This window comes from Lethenteron reissneri, chromosome 64 (genome assembly GCF_015708825.2).
Source record: "Lethenteron reissneri isolate LAM-NWPU_2019-01 chromosome 64, ASM1570882v1, whole genome shotgun sequence".
Classification (NCBI taxonomy): Eukaryota; Metazoa; Chordata; class Hyperoartia; order Petromyzontiformes; family Petromyzontidae; genus Lethenteron; species Lethenteron reissneri.
Window position 1 is genome coordinate 7,195,833 of NC_083842.1, and position 25,086 is coordinate 7,220,918.

The 25,086-nt window shown below is 35.9% G+C and overlaps 9 non-coding genes across 9 annotated transcripts; all 9 read left to right on the top strand.

The window, feature by feature from the left end:
* The first annotated feature begins 854 nt into the window (after positions 1–854).
* On the top strand, positions 855–927 carry TRNAM-CAU (transfer RNA methionine (anticodon CAU)). Its single transcript has one exon. It is a non-coding gene; the product is annotated as a tRNA-Met (tRNA).
* Positions 928–1,398: 471 nt separating this feature from the next.
* TRNAM-CAU (transfer RNA methionine (anticodon CAU)) lies at positions 1,399–1,471 on the top strand. Its single transcript has one exon. It is a non-coding gene; the product is annotated as a tRNA-Met (tRNA).
* A 470-nt stretch (positions 1,472–1,941) lies between these two features.
* Positions 1,942–2,014, top strand: TRNAM-CAU (transfer RNA methionine (anticodon CAU)). Its single transcript has one exon. It is a non-coding gene; the product is annotated as a tRNA-Met (tRNA).
* A 471-nt stretch (positions 2,015–2,485) lies between these two features.
* TRNAM-CAU (transfer RNA methionine (anticodon CAU)) lies at positions 2,486–2,558 on the top strand. Its single transcript has one exon. It is a non-coding gene; the product is annotated as a tRNA-Met (tRNA).
* Positions 2,559–3,029: 471 nt separating this feature from the next.
* On the top strand, positions 3,030–3,102 carry TRNAM-CAU (transfer RNA methionine (anticodon CAU)). Its single transcript has one exon. It is a non-coding gene; the product is annotated as a tRNA-Met (tRNA).
* A 12,388-nt stretch (positions 3,103–15,490) lies between these two features.
* On the top strand, positions 15,491–15,563 carry TRNAM-CAU (transfer RNA methionine (anticodon CAU)). The gene has a single exon. It is a non-coding gene; the product is annotated as a tRNA-Met (tRNA).
* Positions 15,564–21,322: 5,759 nt separating this feature from the next.
* TRNAM-CAU (transfer RNA methionine (anticodon CAU)) lies at positions 21,323–21,395 on the top strand. Its single transcript has one exon. It is a non-coding gene; the product is annotated as a tRNA-Met (tRNA).
* A 471-nt stretch (positions 21,396–21,866) lies between these two features.
* TRNAM-CAU (transfer RNA methionine (anticodon CAU)) lies at positions 21,867–21,939 on the top strand. The gene has a single exon. It is a non-coding gene; the product is annotated as a tRNA-Met (tRNA).
* A 2,831-nt stretch (positions 21,940–24,770) lies between these two features.
* On the top strand, positions 24,771–24,843 carry TRNAM-CAU (transfer RNA methionine (anticodon CAU)). The gene has a single exon. It is a non-coding gene; the product is annotated as a tRNA-Met (tRNA).
* Positions 24,844–25,086: the final 243 nt, after the last annotated feature.

The following is a 25,086-nucleotide window of genomic DNA, read 5'->3' on the forward strand; positions in this document are numbered from 1 at the left end:
TTGAGATATTCCAATTAGAACAAAACTGATAAAATATCAGCCTCATTAGCGCGGTAGGTAGTGCGTCAGTCTCATAATCTGAAGGTCGTGAGTTCAATCCTCACATGGGGCAAAGTGTTATTTTCTTGATATAAAATGTACATTTAGATATTAATTCCAACTTCAAATGATGCGTTAGGAATTGATCCGCTTTTTATGCATAAAATACGTGTCATTAACTACATATCCTCTTATTGTTGTGCATCTTTATACCTTCCAATTGATTCCCAATATGTGAGATTTTCCAATTAGAATAAAACTGATCTCACAATAGCCTCATTCGAGCATTAGGTAGTGCCTTAGTTTCATAGTCTGAATGTCGTTAGTTCGATCCTCACATGAGGCAAACGTATGTTATTCTTGGCATAATATATACATTTACATAATACCAACTTCAAATTATGCGTGTGGAATTGATCCGATTTTTGTGCATTTTATACGTTTCATCAAATACTTATCTTCTTATTGTTGTGCCTCTTTATACTTTCCAATTGAATCCCAATATTTGAGATATTCCATTTAGGACAAAACTTCACTAACATCAGCCTCATTAGCGCAGTAGGTAGTGCGTCAGTCTCATAATCTGAATGTCGTTAGTTCGATCCTCACGTGAGGCAAACGTATGTTATTCTTGGCATAATATATACATTTACATAATACCAACTTCAAATTTTGCGTGTAGAATTGATCCGATGTTTGTGCATTATATACGTTTCATCAAATACTTATCTTCTTATTGTTGTGCCTCTTAATACCTTCCAATTGAATCCCAATATTTGAGATATTCCAATTAGAACAAAACTAATAAACTATCAGCCTCATTAGCGCAGTAGGTAGCGCGTCAGTCTCATAATCTGAAGGTCGTGAGTTCGATCCTCACATGGGGCAAAGTGTTATTTTCTTTATATAAAATGTACATTTAGATATTAATTCCAACTTCAAATGATGCGTTAGGAATTGATCCGCTTTTTATACATAAACTACGTGTCATTAACTACATATCCTCTTTTTGTTGTGTTTCTTTATACCTTCCATTTGATTCCCAATATGTGAGATTTTCCAATTAGAATGAAACTGATCTCACATTAGCCTCATTCGAGCATTAGGTAGTGCCTTAGTTTCATAATCTGAATGTCGTTAGTTCGATCCTCACATGAGCCAAACGTATGTTATTCTTGGCATAATATATACATTTACATATTACCAACTTCAAATTATGCGTGTGGAATTGATCCGATTTTTGTGCATTATATACGTTTCATCAAATACTTATCTTCCTATTGTTGTGCCTCTTTATACCTTCCAATTGAATCCCGATATTTGAGATATTCTATTTAGGACAAAACTTCACTAACATCAGCCTCATTAGCGCAGTAGGTAGCGCGTCAGTCTCATAATCTGAAGGTCGTGAGTTCGATCCTCACATGGGGCAAAGTATTTTTTTCATTATATAAAATGTACATTTAGATATTAATTCCAACTTCAAATGATGCGTTAGGAATTGATCCGCTTTTATGCATAAAATACGTGTCATTAACTACATATCCTCTTATTGTTGTGCATCTTTATACCTTCCAATTGATTCCCAATATGTGAGATTTTCCTATTAGAATAAAACTGATCTCACATCAGCCTCATTCGAGCATTAGGTAGTGCCTGAGTTTCATAATCTGAATGTAGTTAGTTCGATCCTCACATGAGGCAAACGTATGTTATTCTTGGCATAATATATACATTTACATATTACCAACTTCAAATTATGGGTGTGGAATTGATCCGATTTTTGTGCATTATATACGTTTCATCAAATACTTATCTTATTATTGTTGTGCCTCTTTATACCATCCAATTGAATCCCAATATTTGAGATTTTCCATTTAGGACAAAACTTCACTAACATCAGCCTCATTAGCGCAGTAGGTAGCGCGTCAGTCTCATAATCTGAAGGTCGTGAGTTCGATCCTCACATGGGGCAAAGTGTTATTTTCTTTATATAAAATGTACATTTCGATATTAATTCCAACTTCAAATGATGCGTTAGGAATTTATCCGCTTTTTATGCATAAAATACGTGTCATTAACTACATATCCTCTTATTGTTGTGCATCTTTATACCTTCCAATTGATTCCCAATATGTGAGATTTTCCAATTAGAATAAAACTGATCTCACATCAGCCTCATTCGAGCATTAGGTAGTGCCTTAGTTTCATAATCTGAATGTCGTTAGTTCGATCCTCACATGAGGCAAACGTATGTTATTCTTGGCATAATATATACATTTACATAATACCAACTTCAAATTATGGGTGTGGAATTGATCCGATTTTTGTGCATTATATACGTTTCATCAAATACTTATCTTATTATTGTTGTGCCTCTTAATACCTTCCAATTGAATCCCAATATTTGAGATATTCCAATTAGAACAAAACTAATAAACTATCAGCCTCATTAGCGCAGTAGGTAGCGCGTCAGTCTCATAATCTGAAGGTCGTGAGTTCGATCCTCACATGGGGCAAAGTGTTATTTTCTTTATATAAAATGTACATTTCGATATTAATTCCAACTTCAAATGATGCGTTAGGAATTTATCCGCTTTTTATGCATAAAATACGTGTCATTAACTACATATCCTCTTATTGTTGTGCATCTTTATACCTTCCAATTGATTCCCAATATGTGAGATTTTCCAATTAGAATAAAACTGATCTCACATCAGCCTCATTCGAGCATTAGGTAGTGCCTTAGTTTCATAATCTGAATGTCGTTAGTTCGATCCTCACATGAGGCAAACGTATGTTATTCTTGGCATAATATATACATTTACATAATACCAACTTCAAATTATGCGTGTAGAATTGATCCGATGTTTGTGCATTATATACGTTTCATCAAATACTTATCTTCTTATTGTTGTGCCTCTTAATACCTTCCAATTGAATCCCAATATTTGAGATATTCCAATTAGAACAAAACTAATAAACTATCAGCCTCATTAGCGCAGTAGGTAGCGCGTCAGTCTCATAATCTGAAGGTCGTGAGTTCGATCCTCACATGGGGCAAAGTATTTTTTTCTTTATATAAAATGTACATTTAGATATTAATTCCAACTTAAAATGATGCGTTAGGAATTGATCCGCTTTTTATGCATAAAATACGTGTCATTAACTACATATCCTCTTATTGTTGTGCATCTTTATACCTTCCAATTGATTCCCAATATTTGAGATTTTCCAATTAGAATGAAACTGATCTCACATCAGCCTCATTCGAGCATTAGGTAGTGCCTTAGTTTCATAATCTGAATGTCGTTAGTTCGTTCCTCACATGAGGCAAACGTATGTTATTCTTGGCATAATATATACATTTACATAATACCAACTTCAAATTATGCGTGTGGAATTGATCCGATTTTTGTGCATTATATACGTTTCATCAAATACTTATCTTCTCATTGTTGTGCCTCTTTATACATTCCAATTGAATCCCAATATTTGAGATATTCCATTTAGGACAAAACTTCACTAACATCAGCCTCATTAGCGCAGTAGGTAGCGCGTCAGACTCATAATCTGAAGGTCGTGGGTTCGATCCTCGCAAGGGGCAAAGTGTTATTGTCTTTATATAAAATGTACATTTAGATATTAATTCTAACTTCAAATGATGCGTTAGGAATTGATCCGCTTTTTATGCATAAACTACGTGTCATTAACTACATATCCTCATTTTGTTGTGTTTCTTTATACCTTCCATTTGATTCCCAATATGTGAGATTTTCCAATTAGAATGAAACTGATCTCACATCAGCCTCATTCGAGCATTAGGTAGTGCCTTAGTTTCATAATCTGAATGTCGTTAGTTCGATCCTCACATGAGCCAAACGTATGTTATTCTTGGCATAATATATACATTTACATATTACCAACTTCAAATTATGCGTGTGGAATTGATCCGATTTTTGTGCATTATATACGTTTCATCAAATACTTATCTTCCTATTGTTGTGCCTCTTTATACCTTCCAATTGAATCCCGATATTTGAGATATTCTATTTAGGACAAAACTTCACTAACATCAGCCTCATTAGCGCAGTAGGTAGCGCGTCAGTCTCATAATCTGAAGGTCGTGAGTTGATATCCTCACATGGGGCAAAGTATTTTTTTCATTATATAAAATGTACATTTAGATATTAATTCCAACTTCAAATGATGCGTTAGGAATTTATCCGCTTTTTATGCATAAAATACGTGTCATTAACTACATATCCTCTTATTGTTGTGCATCTTTATACCTTCCAATTGATTCCCAATATGTGAGATTTTCCAATTAGAATAAAACTGATTTAACATCAGCCGCATTAGAGCAGTAGGTAGTTGCTTAAATTCATAATCTGAATGTCATTCGTTCGATCCTCACATGAGGCAAACGTATTTTATTCTTGGCAAAATAAATACATTGATATAATACCAACTTCAAATTGTGCGTGTGGAATTGATCCGATTTTTGGACATAACATACGTTTCATCAAATACTTATCCTCTGAAACAGGTCGGAACAACAGTTCCACACTGCCCACCAAGGATCATTTGTCTGTCTGTCTGTCGTGCATAGCCATGCCCTCGATTTGTATTTGATAGAGCGCTTCGGGCGGGCTCAGCACAAAGTGACGCGCCGCATGACACGGATCGCACGAATGCGCTGTCCAACCAAGTTCCTACCTGCCCACTCCGAAGGCACGTGTTTGTTGTGCCTCTTTATACCTTCCAATTGAATGCCAATATTTGAGATATTCCAATTAGAACAAAACTGATAAAATATCAGCCTCATTAGCGCGGTAGGTAGTGCGTCAGTCTCATAATCTGAAGGTCGTGAGTTCAATCCTCACATGGGGCAAAGTGTTATTTTCTTGATATAAAATGTACATTTAGATATTAATTCCAACTTCAAATGATGCGTTAGGAATTGATCCGCTTTTTATGCATAAAATACGTGTCATTAACTACATATCCTCTTATTGTTGTGCATCTTTATACCTTCCAATTGATTCCCAATATGTGAGATTTTCCAATTAGAATAAAACTGATCTCACAATAGCCTCATTCGAGCATTAGGTAGTGCCTTAGTTTCATAGTCTGAATGTCGTTAGTTCGATCCTCACATGAGGCAAACGTATGTTATTCTTGGCATAATATATACATTTACATAATACCAACTTCAAATTATGCGTGTGGAATTGATCCGATTTTTGTGCATTTTATACGTTTCATCAAATACTTATCTTCTTATTGTTGTGCCTCTTTATACTTTCCAATTGAATCCCAATATTTGAGATATTCCATTTAGGACAAAACTTCACTAACATCAGCCTCATTAGCGCAGTAGGTAGTGCGTCAGTCTCATAATCTGAAGGTCGTGAGTTCGATCCTCACATGGGGCAAAGTGTTATTTTCTTGATATAAAATGTACATTTAGATATTAATTCCAACTTCAAATGATGCGTTAGGAATTGATCCGCTTTTTATGCATAAAATACGTGTCATTAACTACATATCCTCTTATTGTTGTGCATCTTTATACCTTCCAATTGATTCCCAATAGTTGAGATTTTCCAATTAGAATAATACTGATTTAACATCAGCCGCATTAGAGCAGTAGGTAGTTGCTTAAATTCATAATCTGAATGTCATTCGTTCGATCCTCACATGAGGCAAACGTATTTTATTCTTGGCAAAATATTTACATTGAAATAATACCAACTTCAAATTGTGCGTGTGGAATTGATCCGATTTTTGGACATAACATACGTTTCATCAAATACTTATCCTCTGAAACAGGTCGGAACAACAGTTTCACACTGCCCACCAAGGATCATTTGTCTGTCTGTCTGTCGTGCATAGCCATGCCCTCGATTTGTATTTGATAGAGCGCTTCGGGCGGGCTCAGCACAAAGTGACGCGCCGCATGACACGGATCGCACGAATGCGCTGTCCAACCAAGTTCCTACCTGCCCACTCCGAAGGCACGTGTTTGTTGTGCCTCTTTATACCTTCCAATTGAATGCCAATATTTGAGATATTCCAATTAGAACAAAACTAGTAAAATATCAGCCTCATTAGCGCAGTAGGTAGTGCGTCAGTCTCATAATCTGAAGGTCGTGAGTTCGATCCTCACATGGGGCAAAGTGTTATTTTCTTGATATAAAATGTACATTTAGATATTAATTCCAACTTCAAATGATGCGTTAGGAATTGATCCGCTTTTTATGCATAAAATACGTGTCATTAACTACATATCCTCTTATTGTTGTGCATCTTTATACCTTCCAATTGATTCCCAATATGTGAGATTTTCCAATTAGAATAAAACTGATCTCACATCAGCCTCATTCGAGCATTAGTTAGTGCCTTAGTTTCATAATCTGAATGTCGTTAGTTAGATCCTCACATGAGGAAAACGTATGTTATTCTTGGCATAATATATACATTTACATATTACCAACTTCAAATTATGCGTGTGGAATTGATCCGATTTTTGTGCAATATATACGTTTCATCAAATACTTATCTTCTTATTGTTGTGCCTCTTTATACCTTCCAATTGAATCCCAATATTTGAGATATTCCATTTAGGACAAAACTTCACTAAAATCAGCCTCATTAGCGCAGTAGGTAGCGCGTTAGTCTCATAATCTGAAGGTCGTGAGTTCGATCCTCACAAGGGGCAAAGTGTTATTTTCTTTATATAAAATGTACATTTAGATATTAATTCCAACTTCAAATGATGCGTTAGGAATTGATCCGCTTTTTATGCATAAAATACGTGTCATTAACTACATATCCTCTTTTTGTTGGGTTTCTTTATACCTTCCATTTGATTCCCAATATGTGAGATTTTCCAATTAGAATAAAACTGATTTAACATCAGCCGCATTAGAGCAGTAGGTAGTTGCTTAAATTCATAATCTGAATGTCATTCGTTCGATCCTCACATGAGGCAAACGTATTTTATTCTTGGCAAAATAAATACATTGATATAATACCAACTTCAAATTGTGCGTGTGGAATTGATCCGATTTTTGGACATAACATACGTTTCATCAAATACTTATCCTCTGAAACAGGTCGGAACAACAGTTCCACACTGCCCACCAAGGATCATTTGTCTGTCTGTCTGTCGTGCATAGCCATGCCCTCGATTTGTATTTGATAGAGCGCTTCGGGCGGGCTCAGCACAAAGTGACGCGCCGCATGACACGGATCGCACGAATGCGCTGTCCAACCAAGTTCCTACCTGCCCACTCCGAAGGAACGTGTTTGTTGTGCCTCTTTATACCTTCCAATTGAATGCCAATATTTGAGATATTCCAATTAGAACAAAACTGATAAAATATCAGCCTCATTAGCGCGGTAGGTAGTGCGTCAGTCTCATAATCTGAAGGTCGTGAGTTCGATCCTCACATGGGGCAAAGTGTTATTTTCTTGATATAAAATGTACATTTAGATATTAATTCCAACTTCAAATGATGCGTTAGGAATTGATCCGCTTTTTATGCATAAAATACGTGTCATTAACTACATATCCTCTTATTGTTGTGCATCTTTATACCTTCCAATTGATTCCCAATATGTGAGATTTTCCAATTAGAATAAAACTGATCTCACAATAGCCTCATTCGAGCATTAGGTAGTGCCTTAGTTTCATAGTCTGAATGTCGTTAGTTCGATCCTCACATGAGGCAAACGTATGTTATTCTTGGCATAATATATACATTTACATAATACCAACTTCAAATTATGCGTGTGGAATTGATCCGATTTTTGTGCATTTTATACGTTTCATCAAATACTTATCTTCTTATTGTTGTGCCTCTTTATACTTTCCAATTGAATCCCAATATTTGAGATATTCCATTTAGGACAAAACTTCACTAACATCAGCCTCATTAGCGCAGTAGGTAGTGCGTCAGTCTCATAATCTGAAGGTCGTGAGTTCGATCCTCACATGGGGCAAAGTGTTATTTTCTTGATATAAAATGTACATTTAGATATTAATTCCAACTTCAAATGATGCGTTAGGAATTGATCCGCTTTTTATGCATAAAATACGTGTCATTAACTACATATCCTCTTATTGTTGTGCATCTTTATACCTTCCAATTGATTCCCAATAGTTGAGATTTTCCAATTAGAATAATACTGATTTAACATCAGCCGCATTAGAGCAGTAGGTAGTTGCTTAAATTCATAATCTGAATGTCATTCGTTCGATCCTCACATGAGGCAAACGTATTTTATTCTTGGCAAAATATTTACATTGAAATAATACCAACTTCAAATTGTGCGTGTGGAATTGATCCGATTTTTGGACATAACATACGTTTCATCAAATACTTATCCTCTGAAACAGGTCGGAACAACAGTTTCACACTGCCCACCAAGGATCATTTGTCTGTCTGTCTGTCGTGCATAGCCATGCCCTCGATTTGTATTTGATAGAGCGCTTCGGGCGGGCTCAGCACAAAGTGACGCGCCGCATGACACGGATCGCACGAATGCGCTGTCCAACCAAGTTCCTACCTGCCCACTCCGAAGGCACGTGTTTGTTGTGCCTCTTTATACCTTCCAATTGAATGCCAATATTTGAGATATTCCAATTAGAACAAAACTAGTAAAATATCAGCCTCATTAGCGCAGTAGGTAGTGCGTCAGTCTCATAATCTGAAGGTCGTGAGTTCGATCCTCACATGGGGCAAAGTGTTATTTTCTTGATATAAAATGTACATTTAGATATTAATTCCAACTTCAAATGATGCGTTAGGAATTGATCCGCTTTTTATGCATAAAATACGTGTCATTAACTACATATCCTCTTATTGTTGTGCATCTTTATACCTTCCAATTGATTCCCAATATGTGAGATTTTCCAATTAGAATAAAACTGATCTCACAATAGCCTCATTCGAGCATTAGGTAGTGCCTTAGTTTCATAGTCTGAATGTCGTTAGTTCGATCCTCACATGAGGCAAACGTATGTTATTCTTGGCATAATATATACATTTACATAATACCAACTTCAAATTATGCGTGTGGAATTGATCCGATTTTTGTGCATTTTATACGTTTCATCAAATACTTATCTTCTTATTGTTGTGCCTCTTTATACTTTCCAATTGAATCCCAATATTTGAGATATTCCATTTAGGACAAAACTTCACTAACATCAGCCTCATTAGCGCAGTAGGTAGTGCATCAGTCTCATAATCTGAAGGTCGTGAGTTCGATCCTCACATGGGGCAAAGTGTTATTTTCTTGATATAAAATGTACATTTAGATATTAATTCCAACTTCAAATGATGCGTTAGGAATTGATCCGCTTTTTATGCATAAAATACGTGTCATTAACTACATATCCTCTTATTGTTGTGCATCTTTATACCTTCCAATTGATTCCCAATAGTTGAGATTTTCCAATTAGAATAATACTGATTTAACATCAGCCGCATTAGAGCAGTAGGTAGTTGCTTAAATTCATAATCTGAATGTCATTCGTTCGATCCTCACATGAGGCAAACGTATTTTATTCTTGGCAAAATATTTACATTGAAATAATACCAACTTCAAATTGTGCGTGTGGAATTGATCCGATTTTTGGACATAACATACGTTTCATCAAATACTTATCCTCTGAAACAGGTCGGAACAACAGTTTCACACTGCCCACCAAGGATCATTTGTCTGTCTGTCTGTCGTGCATAGCCATGCCCTCGATTTGTATTTGATAGAGCGCTTCGGGCGGGCTCAGCACAAAGTGACGCGCCGCATGACACGGATCGCACGAATGCGCTGTCCAACCAAGTTCCTACCTGCCCACTCCGAAGGCACGTGTTTGTTGTGCCTCTTTATACCTTCCAATTGAATGCCAATATTTGAGATATTCCAATTAGAACAAAACTAGTAAAATATCAGCCTCATTAGCGCAGTAGGTAGTGCGTCAGTCTCATAATCTGAAGGTCGTGAGTTCGATCCTCACATGGGGCAAAGTGTTATTTTCTTGATATAAAATGTACATTTAGATATTAATTCCAACTTCAAATGATGCGTTAGGAATTGATCCGCTTTTTATGCATAAAATACGTGTCATTAACTACATATCCTCTTATTGTTGTGCATCTTTATACCTTCCAATTGATTCCCAATATGTGAGATTTTCCAATTAGAATAAAACTGATCTCACAATAGCCTCATTCGAGCATTAGGTAGTGCCTTAGTTTCATAATCTGAATGTCGTTAGTTCGATCCTCACATGAGGCAAACGTATGTTATTCTTGGCATAATATATACATTTACATAATACCAACTTCAAATTATGCGTGTGGAATTGATCCGATTTTTGTGCATTTTATACGTTTCATCAAATACTTATCTTCTTATTGTTGTGCCTCTTTATACTTTCCAATTGAATCCCAATATTTGAGATATTCCATTTAGGACAAAACTTCACTAACATCAGCCTCATTAGCGCAGTAGGTAGTGCGTCAGTCTCATAATCTGAAGGTCGTGAGTTCGATCCTCACATGGGGCAAAGTGTTATTTTATTGATATAAAATGTACATTTAGATATTAATTCCAACTTCAAATGATGCGTTAGGAATTGATCCGCTTTTTATGCATAAAATACGTGTCATTAACTACATATCCTCTTATTGTTGTGCATCTTTATACCTTCCAATTGATTCCCAATAGTTGAGATTTTCCAATTAGAATAATACTGATTTAACATCAGCCGCATTAGAGCAGTAGGTAGTTGCTTAAATTCATAATCTGAATGTCATTCGTTCGATCCTCACATGAGGCAAACGTATTTTATTCTTGGCAAAATATTTACATTGATATAATACCAACTTCAAATTGTGCGTGTGGAATTGATCCGATTTTTGGACATAACATACGTTTCATCAAATACTTATCCTCTGAAACAGGTCGGAACAACAGTTTCACACTGCCCACCAAGGATCATTTGTCTGTCTGTCTGTCGTGCATAGCCATGCCCTCGATTTGTATTTGATAGAGCGCTTCGGGCGGGCTCAGCACAAAGTGACGCGCCGCATGACACGGATCGCACGAATGCGCTGTCCAACCAAGTTCCTACCTGCCCACTCCGAAGGCACGTGTTTGTTGTGCCTCTTTATACCTTCCAATTGAATGCCAATATTTGAGATATTCCAATTAGAACAAAACTAATAAAATATCAGCCTCATTAGCGCAGTAGGTAGTGCGTCAGTCTCATAATCTGAAGGTCGTGAGTTCGATCCTCACATGGGGCAAAGTGTTATTTTCTTGATATAAAATGTACATTTAGATATTAATTCCAACTTCAAATGATGCGTTAGGAATTGATCCGCTTTTTATGCATAAAATACGTGTCATTAACTACATATCCTCTTATTGTTGTGCATCTTTATACCTTCCAATTGATTCCCAATATGTGAGATTTTCCAATTAGAATAAAACTGATCTCACAATAGCCTCATTCGAGCATTAGGTAGTGCCTTAGTTTCATAATCTGAATGTCGTTAGTTCGATCCTCACATGAGGCAAACGTATGTTATTCTTGGCATAATATATACATTTACATAATACCAACTTCAAATTATGCGTGTGGAATTGATCCGATTTTTGTGCATTTTATACGTTTCATCAAATACTTATCTTCTTATTGTTGTGCCTCTTTATACTTTCCAATTGAATCCCAATATTTGAGATATTCCATTTAGGACAAAACTTCACTAACATCAGCCTCATTAGCGCAGTAGGTAGTGCGTCAGTCTCATAATCTGAAGGTCGTGAGTTCGATCCTCACATGGGGCAAAGTGTTATTTTCTTGATATAAAATGTACATTTAGATATTAATTCCAACTTCAAATGATGCGTTAGGAATTGATCCGCTTTTTATGCATAAAATACGTGTCATTAACTACATATCCTCTTATTGTTGTGCATCTTTATACCTTCCAATTGATTCCCAATAGTTGAGATTTTCCAATTAGAATAATACTGATTTAACATCAGCCGCATTAGAGCAGTAGGTAGTTGCTTAAATTCATAATCTGAATGTCATTCGTTCGATCCTCACATGAGGCAAACGTATTTTATTCTTGGCAAAATATTTACATTGATATAATACCAACTTCAAATTGTGCGTGTGGAATTGATCCGATTTTTGGACATAACATACGTTTCATCAAATACTTATCCTCTGAAACAGGTCGGAACAACAGTTTCACACTGCCCACCAAGGATCATTTGTCTGTCTGTCTGTCGTGCATAGCCATGCCCTCGATTTGTATTTGATAGAGCGCTTCGGGCGGGCTCAGCACAAAGTGACGCGCCGCATGACACGGATCGCACGAATGCGCTGTCCAACCAAGTTCCTACCTGCCCACTCCGAAGGCACGTGTTTGTTGTGCCTCTTTATACCTTCCAATTGAATGCCAATATTTGAGATATTCCAATTAGAACAAAACTAATAAAATATCAGCCTCATTAGCGCAGTAGGTAGTGCGTCAGTCTCATAATCTGAAGGTCGTGAGTTCGATCCTCACATGGGGCAAAGTGTTATTTTCTTGATATAAAATGTACATTTAGATATTAATTCCAACTTCAAATGATGCGTTAGGAATTGATCCGCTTTTTATGCATAAAATACGTGTCATTAACTACATATCCTCTTATTGTTGTGCATCTTTATACCTTCCAATTGATTCCCAATATGTGAGATTTTCCAATTAGAATAAAACTGATCTCACAATAGCCTCATTCGAGCATTAGGTAGTGCCTTAGTTTCATAGTCTGAATGTCGTTAGTTCGATCCTCACATGAGGCAAACGTATGTTATTCTTGGCATAATATATACATTTACATTATACCAACTTCAAATTATGCGTGTGGAATTGATCCGATTTTTGTGCATTTTATACGTTTCATCAAATACTTATCTTCTTATTGTTGTGCCTCTTTATACCTTCCAATTGAATCCCAATATTTGAGATATTCCATTTAGGACAAAACTTCACTAACATCAGCCTCATTAGCGCAGTAGGTAGTGCGTCAGTCTCATAATCTGAAGGTCGTGAGTTCGATCCTCACATGGGGCAAAGTGTTATTTTATTGATATAAAATGTACATTTAGATATTAATTCCAACTTCAAATGATGCGTTAGGAATTGATCCGCTTTTTATGCATAAAATACGTGTCATTAACTACATATCCTCTTATTGTTGTGCATCTTTATACCTTCCAATTGATTCCCAATAGTTGATATTTTCCAATTAGAATAATACTGATTTAACATCAGCCGCATTAGAGCAGTAGGTAGTTGCTTAAATTCATAATCTGAATGTCATTCGTTCGATCCTCACATGAGGCAAACGTATTTTATTCTTGGCAAAATATTTACATTGATATAATACCAACTTCAAATTGTGCGTGTGGAATTGATCCGATTTTTGGACATAACATACGTTTCATCAAATACTTATCCTCTGAAACAGGTCGGAACAACAGTTCCACACTGCCCACCAAGGATCATTTGTCTGTCTGTCGTGCATAGCCATGCCCTCGATTTGTATTTGATAGAGCGCTTCGGGCGGGCTCAGCACAAAGTGACGCGCCGCATGACACGGATCGCACGAATGCGCTGTCCAACCAAGTTCCTACCTGCCCACTCCGAAGGCACGCGTTTGTTGTGCCTCTTTATACCTTCCAATTGAATGCCAATATTTGAGATATTCCAATTAGAACAAAACTAATAAAATATCAGCCTCATTAGCGCAGTAGGTAGTGCGTCAGTCTCATAATCTGAAGGTCGTGAGTTCGATCCTCACATGGGGCAAAATGTTATTTTCTTGATATAAAATGTACATTTAGATATTAATTCCAACTTCAAATGATGCGTTAGGAATTGATCCGCTTTTTATGCATAAAATACGTGTCATTAACTACATATCCTCTTATTGTTGTGCATCTTTATACCTTCCAATTGATTCCCAATATGTGAGATTTTCCAATTAGAATAAAACTGATCTCACATCAGCCTCATTCGAGCATTAGGTAGTGCCTTAGTTTCATAATCTGAATGTCGTTAGTTAGATCCTCACATGAGGAAAACGTATGTTGTTCTTGGCATAATATATACATTTACATATTACCAACTTCAAATTATGCGTGTGGAATTGATCCGATTTTTGTGCAATATATACGTTTCATCAAATACTTATCTTCTTATTGTTGTGCCTCTTTATACCTTCCAATTGAATCCCAATATTTGAGATATTCCATTTAGGACAAAACTTCACTAACATCAGCCTCATTAGCGCAGTAGGTAGTGCGTCAGTCTCATAATCTGAAGGTCGTGAGTTCGATCCTCACATGGGGCAAAGTGTTATTTTCTTCATATAAAATGTACATTTAGATATTAATTCCAACTTAAAATGATGCGTTAGGAATTGATCCGCTTTTTATGCATAAAATACGTGTCATTAACTACATATCCTCTCTTTGTTGTGTTTCTTTATACCTTCCATTTGATTCCCAATATGTAAGATTTTCCAATTAGAATAAAACTGATCTCACATCAGCCTCATTCGAGCATTAGGTAGTGCCTTAGTTTCATAATCTGAATGTCGTTAGTTCGATCCTCACATGAGGCAAACGTATGTTATTCTTGGCATAATATATACATTTACATATTACCAACTTCAAATTATGCGTGTGGAATTGATCCGATTTTTGTGCAATATATACGTTTCATCAAATACTTTTCTTCTTATTGTTGTGCCTCTTTATACCTTGCAATTGAATCCCAATATTTGAGATATTCCATTTAGGACAAAACTTCGCTAACATCAGCCTCATTAGCGCAGTAGGTAGTGCGTCAGTCTCATAATCTGAAGGTTGAGAGTTCGATTCTCACATGGGGCAAAGTGTTACTTTCTTTATATCAAGTGTACATTTAGATATTAATTCCAACTTCAAATGATGCGTTAGGAATTGATCCGCTTTTTATGCATAAAATACGTGTCATTAACTACATATCCTCTTTTTGTTGTGTTTCTTTATACCTTCCAATTGATTCCCAATATGTGAGATTTTCCAATTAGAATAAAACTGATCTCACATCAGCCTCATTCGAGCATTAGGTAGTGCCTTAGTTTCATAATCTGAATGTCGTTAGTTCGATCCTCACATGAGGCAAGCGTATGTTATTTTTGGCATAATATATACATTTACATATTACCAACTTCAAATTATGCGTGTGGAATTGATCCGATTTTTGTGCAATATATACGTTTCATCAAATACTTTTCTTCTTATTGTTGTGCCTCTTTATACCTTCCAATTGAATCCCAATATTTGAGATATTCCATTTAGGACAAAACTTCGCTAACATCAGCCTCATTAGCGCAGTAGGTAGCGCGTCAGACTCATAATCTGAAGGTCGTTAGTTCGATCCTCACATGGGGCAAAGTGTTATTTTCTTCATATAAAATGTACATTTAGATATTAATTCCAACTTCAAATGATGCGTTAGGAATTGATCCGCTTTTTATGCATAAAATACGTGTCATTAACTACATATCCTCTCTTTGTTGTGTTTCTTTATACCTTCCATTTGATTCCCAATATGTGAGATTTTCCAATTAGAATAAAACTGATCTCACATCAGCCTCATTCGAGCATTAGGTAGTGCCTTAGTTTCATAATCTGAATGTCGTTAGTTCGATCCTCACATGAGGCAAACGTATGTTATTCTTGGCATAATATATACATTTACATATTACCAACTTCAAATTATGCGTGTGGAATTGATCCGATTTTTGTGCAATATATACGTTTCATCAAATTCTTTTCTTCTTATTGTTGTGCCTCTTTATACCTTGCAATTGAATCCCAATATTTGAGATATTCCATTTAGGACAAAACTTCGCTAACATCAGCCTCATTAGCGCAGTAGGTAGTGCGTCAGTCTCATAATCTGAAGGTTGAGAGTTCGATTCTCACATGGGGCAAAGTGTTACTTTCTTTATATCAAGTGTACATTTAGATATTAATTCCAACTTCAAATGATGCGTTAGGAATTGATCCGCTTTTTATGCATAAAATACGTGTCATTAACTACATATCCTCTTATTGTTGTGCATCTTTATACCTTCCAATTGATTCCCAATAGTTGAGATTTTCCAATTAGAATAAAACTGATCTCACATCAGCCTCATTCGAGCAATAGGTGGTGCCTTAGTTTCATAATCTGAATGTCGTTAGTTCGATCCTCACATGAGGCAAACGTATGTTATTATTGGCATAATATATACATTTACATGATACCAACTTCAAATTATGCGTGTGGAATTGATCCGATTTTTGTGCATTATATACGTTTCATCAAATACTTATCTTCTTATTGTTGTGCCTCTTTATACCTTCCAATTGAATGCCAATATTTGAGATATTCCAATTAGAACAAAACTTCACTAACATCAGCCTCATTAGCGCAGTAGGTAGTGCGTCAGTCTCATAATCTGAAGGTCGAGAGTTCGATCCTCACATGAGGCAAAGTGTTCTTTTCTTTATATTAAATGTACATTTAGATATTAATTCCAACTTCAAATGATGCGTTAGGAATTGATCCGATTTTTATGCATAAAATACGTGTCATTAACTACATATCCTCTCTTTGTTGTGTTTCTTTATACCTTCCATTTGATTCCCAATATGTGAGATTTTCCAATTAGAATAAAACTGATCTCACATCAGCCTCATTCGAGCATTAGGTAGTGCCTTAGTTTCATAATCTGAATGTCGTTAGTTCGATCCTCACATGAGGCAAACGTATGTTATTCTTGGCATAATATATACATTTACATATTACCAACTTCAAATTATGCGTGTGGAATTGATCCGATTTTTGTGCAATATATACGTTTCATCAAATTCTTTTCTTCTTATTGTTGTGCCTCTTTATACCTTGCAATTGAATCCCAATATTTGAGATATTCCATTTAGGACAAAACTTCGCTAACATCAGCCTCATTAGCGCAGTAGGTAGTGCGTCAGTCTCATAATCTGAAGGTTGAGAGTTCGATTCTCACATGGGGCAAAGTGTTACTTTCTTTATATCAAGTGTACATTTAGATATTAATTCCAACTTCAAATGATGCGTTAGGAATTGATCCGCTTTTTATGCATAAAATACGTGTCATTAACTACATATCCTCTTATTGTTGTGCATCTTTATACCTTCCAATTGATTCCCAATAGTTGAGATTTTCCAATTAGAATAAAACTGATCTCACATCAGCCTCATTCGAGCAATAGGTGGTGCCTTAGTTTCATAATCTGAATGTCGTTAGTTCGATCCTCACATGAGGCAAACGTATGTTATTATTGGCATAATATATACATTTACATGATACCAACTTCAAATTATGCGTGTGGAATTGATCCGATTTTTGTGCATTATATACGTTTCATCAAATACTTATCTTCTTATTGTTGTGCCTCTTTATACCTTCCAATTGAATGCCAATATTTGAGATATTCCAATTAGAACAAAACTTCACTAACATCAGCCTCATTAGCGCAGTAGGTAGTGCGTCAGTCTCATAATCTGAAGGTCGAGAGTTCGATCCTCACATGAGGCAAAGTGTTCTTTTCTTTATATTAAATGTACATTTAGATATTAATTCCAACTTCAAATGATGCGTTAGGAATTGATCCGATTTTTATGCATAAAATACGTGTCATTAACTACATATCCTCTTTTTGTTGTGTTTCTTTATACCTTCCATTTGATTCCCAATTTGTGAGATTTTCCAATTAGAATAAAACTGATCTCACATCAGCCTCATTAGAGCAGTAGGTAGTGCCTTAGTTTCATAATCTGAATGTCATTCGTTCGATCCTCACATGAGGCAAACGTATTTTATTCTTGGCAAAATATTTACATTGATATAATACCAACTTCAAATTGTGCGTGTGGAATTGATCCGATTTTTGGACATAACATACGTTTCATCAAATACTTATCCTCTGAAACAGGTCGGAACAACAGTTTCACACTGCCCACCAAGGATCATTTGTCTGTCTGTCTGTCGTGCATAGCCATGCCCTCGATTTGTATTTGATAGAGCGCTTCGGGCGGGCTCAGCACAAAGTGACGCGCCGCATGACACGGATCGCACGAATGCGCTGTCCAACCAAGTTCCTACCTGCCCACTCCGAAGGCACGTGTTTGTTGTGCCTCTTTATACCTTCCAATTGAATGCCAATATTTGAGATATTCCAATTAGAACAAAACTAATAAAATATCAGCCTCATTAGCGCAGTAGGTAGCGCGTCAGTCTCATAATCTGAAGGTCGTGAGTTCGATCCTCAAATGGGGCAAAGTGTTATTTTCTTTATATTAAATGTACATTTAGATATTAATTCCAACTTCAAATGATGCGTTAGGAATTGATCCGCTTTTTATGCATAAAATACGTGTCATTAACTACATATCCTCTTATTGTTGTGCATCTTTATACCTTCCAATTGATTCCCAATATGTGAGATTTTCCAATTAGAATAAAACTGATCTCACAATAGCCTCATTCGAGCATTAGGTAGTGCCTTAGTTTCATAGTCTGAATGTCGTTAGTTCGATCCTCACATGAGGCAAACGTATGTTATTCTTGGCATAATATATACATTTACATTATACCAACTTCAAATTATGCGTGTGGAATTGATCCGATTTTTGTGCATTTTATACGTTTCATCAAATACTTATCTTCTTATTGTTGTGCCTCTTTATACCTTCCAATTGAATCCCAATATTTGAGATATTCCATTTAGGACAAAACTTCACTAACATCAGCCTCATTAGCGCAGTAGGTAGTGCGTCAGTCTCATAATCTGAAGGTCGTGAGTTCGATCCTCACATGGGGCAAAGTGTTATTTTATTGATATAAAATGTACATTTAGATATTAATTCCAACTTCAAATGATGCGTTAGGAATTGATCCGCTTTTTATGCATAAAATACGTGTCATTAACTACATATCCTCTTATTGTTGTGCATCTTTATACCTTCCAATTGATTCCCAATAGTTGATATTTTCCAATTAGAATAATACTGATTTAACATCAGCCGCATTAGAGCAGTAGGTAGTTGCTTAAATTCATAATCTGAATGTCATTCGTTCGATCCTCACATGAGGCAAACGTATTTTATTCTTGGCAAAATATTTACATTGATATAATACCAACTTCAAATTGTGCGTGTGGAATTGATCCGATTTTTGGACATAACATACGTTTCATCAAATACTTATCCTCTGAAACAGGTCGGAACAACAGTTCCACACTGCCCACCAAGGATCATTTGTCTGTCTGTCGTGCATAGCCATGCCCTCGATTTGTATTTGATAGAGCGCTTCGGGCGGGCTCAGCACAAAGTGACGCGCCGCATGACACGGATCGCACGAATGCGCTGTCCAACCAAGTTCCTACCTGCCCACTCCGAAGGCACGCGTTTGTTGTGCCTCTTTATACCTTCCAATTGAATGCCAATATTTGAGATATTCCAATTAGAACAAAACTAATAAAATATCAGCCTCATTAGCGCAGTAGGTAGTGCGTCAGTCTCATAATCTGAAGGTCGTGAGTTCGATCCTCACATGGGGCAAAATGTTATTTTCTTGATATAAAATGTACATTTAGATATTAATTCCAACTTCAAATGATGCGTTAGGAATTGATCCGCTTTTTATGCATAAAATACGTGTCATTAACTACATATCCTCTTATTGTTGTGCATCTTTATACCTTCCAATTGATTCCCAATATGTGAGATTTTCCAATTAGAATAAAACTGATCTCACATCAGCCTCATTCGAGCATTAGGTAGTGCCTTAGTTTCATAATCTGAATGTCGTTAGTTAGATCCTCACATGAGGAAAACGTATGTTGTTCTTGGCATAATATATACATTTACATATTACCAACTTCAAATTATGCGTGTGGAATTGATCCGATTTTTGTGCAATATATACGTTTCATCAAATACTTATCTTCTTATTGTTGTGCCTCTTTATACCTTCCAATTGAATCCCAATATTTGAGATATTCCATTTAGGACAAAACTTCACTAACATCAGCCTCATTAGCGCAGTAGGTAGTGCGTCAGTCTCATAATCTGAAGGTCGTGAGTTCGATCCTCACATGGGGCAAAGTGTTATTTTCTTCATATAAAATGTACATTTAGATATTAATTCCAACTTAAAATGATGCGTTAGGAATTGATCCGCTTTTTATGCATAAAATACGTGTCATTAACTACATATCCTCTCTTTGTTGTGTTTCTTTATACCTTCCATTTGATTCCCAATATGTAAGATTTTCCAATTAGAATAAAACTGATCTCACATCAGCCTCATTCGAGCATTAGGTAGTGCCTTAGTTTCATAATCTGAATGTCGTTAGTTCGATCCTCACATGAGGCAAACGTATGTTATTCTTGGCATAATATATACATTTACATATTACCAACTTCAAATTATGCGTGTGGAATTGATCCGATTTTTGTGCAATATATACGTTTCATCAAATACTTTTCTTCTTATTGTTGTGCCTCTTTATACCTTGCAATTGAATCCCAATATTTGAGATATTCCATTTAGGACAAAACTTCGCTAACATCAGCCTCATTAGCGCAGTAGGTAGTGCGTCAGTCTCATAATCTGAAGGTTGAGAGTTCGATTCTCACATGGGGCAAAGTGTTACTTTCTTTATATCAAGTGTACATTTAGATATTAATTCCAACTTCAAATGATGCGTTAGGAATTGATCCGCTTTTTATGCATAAAATACGTGTCATTAACTACATATCCTCTTTTTGTTGTGTTTCTTTATACCTTCCAATTGATTCCCAATATGTGAGATTTTCCAATTAGAATAAAACTGATCTCACATCAGCCTCATTCGAGCATTAGGTAGTGCCTTAGTTTCATAATCTGAATGTCGTTAGTTCGATCCTCACATGAGGCAAGCGTATGTTATTTTTGGCATAATATATACATTTACATATTACCAACTTCAAATTATGCGTGTGGAATTGATCCGATTTTTGTGCAATATATACGTTTCATCAAATACTTTTCTTCTTATTGTTGTGCCTCTTTATACCTTCCAATTGAATCCCAATATTTGAGATATTCCATTTAGGACAAAACTTCGCTAACATCAGCCTCATTAGCGCAGTAGGTAGCGCGTCAGACTCATAATCTGAAGGTCGTTAGTTCGATCCTCACATGGGGCAAAGTGTTATTTTCTTCATATAAAATGTACATTTAGATATTAATTCCAACTTCAAATGATGCGTTAGGAATTGATCCGCTTTTTATGCATAAAATACGTGTCATTAACTACATATCCTCTCTTTGTTGTGTTTCTTTATACCTTCCATTTGATTCCCAATATGTGAGATTTTCCAATTAGAATAAAACTGATCTCACATCAGCCTCATTCGAGCATTAGGTAGTGCCTTAGTTTCATAATCTGAATGTCGTTAGTTCGATCCTCACATGAGGCAAACGTATGTTATTCTTGGCATAATATATACATTTACATATTACCAACTTCAAATTATGCGTGTGGAATTGATCCGATTTTTGTGCAATATATACGTTTCATCAAATACTTTTCTTCTTATTGTTGTGCCTCTTTATACCTTCCAATTGAATCCCAATATTTGAGATATTCCATTTAGGACAAAACTTCGCTAACATCAGCCTCATTAGCGCAGTAGGTAGCGCGTCAGACTCATAATCTGAAGGTCGTTAGTTCGATCCTCACATGGGGCAAAGTGTTATTTTCTTCATATAAAATGTACATTTAGATATTAATTCCAACTTCAAATGATGCGTTAGGAATTGATCCGCTTTTTATGCATAAAATACGTGTCATTAACTACATATCCTCTTTTTGTTGTGTTTCTTTATACCTTCCATTTGATTCCCAATTTGTGAGATTTTCCAATTAGAATAAAACTGATCTCACATCAGCCTCATTCGAGCATTAGGTAGTGCCTTAGTTTCATAATCTGAATGTCGTTAGTTCGATCCTCACATGAGGCAAACGTATGTTATTCTTGGCATAATATATACATTTACATATTACCAACTTCAAATTATGCGTGTGGAATTGATCCGATTTTTGTGCAATATATACGTTTCATCAAATACTTATCTTCTTATTGTTGTGCCTCTTTATACCTTCCAATTGAATGCCAATATTTGAGATATTCCAATTAGAACAAAACTTCACTAACATCAGCCTCATTAGCGCAGTAGGTAGTGCGTCAGTCTCATAATCTGAAGGTCGAGAGTTCGATCCTCACATGAGGCAAAGTGTTCTTTTCTTTATATTAAATGTACATTTAGATTTGAATTCCAACTTCAAATGATGCGTTAGGAATTGATCCGATTTTTATGCATAAAATACCTGTCATTAACTACATATCCTCTTTTTGTTGTGTTTCTTTATACCTTCCATTTGATTCCCAATTTGTGAGATTTTCCAATTAGAATAAAACTGATCTCACATCAGCCTCATTCGAGCATTAGGTAGTGCCTTAGTTTCATAATCTGAATGTCGTTAGTTCGATCCTCACATGAGGCAAACGTATGTTATTCTTGGCATAATATATACATTTACATAATACCAACTTCAAATCATGCGTGTGGAATTGATCCGATTTTTGTGCATTATATACGTTTCATCAAATACTTTTCTTCTTATTGTTGTGCCTCTTTATACCTTCCAATTGAATCCCAATATTTGAGATATTACATTTAGGACAAAACTTCGCTAACGTCAGCCTCATTAGCGCAGTAGGTAGTGCGTCAGTCTCATAATCTGAAGGTCGTGATTTCGATCCTCACATGGGGCAAAGTGTTATTTTCTTTATATGAAATGTACATTTAGATATTAATTCCAACTTCAAATGATGCGTTAGGAATTGATCCGCTTTTTATGCATAAAATACGTGTCATTAACTACATATCCTCTTTTTGTTGTGTTTCTTTATACCTTCCATTTGATTCCCAATATGTGAGATTTTCCAATTAGAATAAAACTGATCTCACATCAGCCTCATTCGAGCATTAGGTAGTGCCTTAGTTTCATAATCTGAATGTCGTTAGTTCGATCCTCACATGAGGCAAACGTATGTTATTTTTGGCATAATATATACATTTACATATTACCAACTTCAAATTATGCGTGTGGAATTGATCCGATTTTTGTGCAATATATACGTTTCATCAAATACTTTTCTTCTTATTGTTGTGCCTCTTTATACCTTCCAATTGAATCCCAATATTTGAGATATCCCAATTAGAATTAAACTGATCTCACATAAGCCTCATTAGAGCAGTAGGTAGTGCCTTAGTTTCAGCGTCATTAGCGTCATTTCCGTAATTTCCGTCATTAGCGTCATTAGCACAGTGTTGCGCGTCATTCTCATGATCTGAATGTCGTGAAGTTCGATCCTCACATGGGTTCAAAGGTAGCTTATTTTTGGCATTAAATTAACATTTAGATAATAATTCCAAATTCAAATGATGCGTGTGGAATTGATCCGCTTTTTGTGCATAACATACGTTTCATTAACTACATATCCTCTTATTGTTGTGCATCTTTATACCTTCCAATTGAATCCCAATATTTGAGATATCCCAATTAGAATTAAACTGATCTCACATAAGCCTCATTAGAGCAGTAGGTAGTGCCTTAGTTTCAGCGTCATTAGCGTCATTTCCGTAATTTCCGTCATTAGCGTCATTAGCACAGTGTTGCGCGTCATTCTCATGATCTGAATGTCGGGAAGTTCGATCCTCACATGGGGTTAAAGTTAGCTTAATTTTGGAATTAAATTAACATTTGGATAATAATGCCAAATTCAAATGATGCGTGTGGAAATGATCCGCTTTTTGTGCATAACATATGTTTCATCAATTACTTATCCTCTTATTGTTGTGCCTCTTTATAACTTTCAATTGATTCCCAATATTTGAGATACTCCAATTAGAATAAAACTAAGAACCTATCAGCCTCATTAGCGCAGTAGGTAGCGCGTCAGTCTCATAATCTGAAGGTCGTGAGTTCGATCCTCACATTGGGCAAAGTATTTTTTTCTTGGCATAAAATGTACATTGAGATATTAATTCCCACTTCAAATTATGCGTAAGGAATTAATCTGCTTTTTGTGCATAAAATACGTGTCATCAACTACCTATCCTCTTATTGTCGTGCCTCTTTATACCTTCCAATTGAATGCCAATATTTGAGATAATCCAATTAGAATAAAACTGACCGAACATCAGCCTCATTAGAGCAGTCGATAGTGCCATAGTTTCAGCGTCATGAGCACAGTTTGGCGCGTCAATCTCATGATCTGAATGTCGTGAAGTTCGATCCTCACATGGGGTCAAAGGTAGCTTATTTTTAGCATACAATTAACATTGAGAAAATATTTCCTAATTAAAATGTTGAGTGTGGAATTGATCCGCTTTTTTGCATAACATACGTTTCATCAATTACTTATCCTCTTATTGTTGTGCCTCTTTATACCTTCCAATTGATATCCCAATATTTGAGATACTCCAATTTGAATAAAAATAATAAAATAGCAGCCTCATTAGCGCAGTAGGTAGCGCGTCAGTCTCATAATCTGAAGGTCGTGAGTTCGATACTCACATGGGGCAAAGCATTGTTTTATTGGCATAAAATGTACATTTAGTTATTAATTCCAAATTCAAATTATGCGTTAGGAATTGATCCGCTTTTTGTGCATAGCAAACGTTTCATCAAATACTTTTCGTTTTATACAGGTAGGAACAAAAGTTCCACACTGCCCACCAGGGATTATTTGTCTGTTTGTCTGTCGTGCGCAGCCACGCCCTCGATTTGTAATTTATAGAGTGCTTCGGGCGGGTTCAGCACCACGT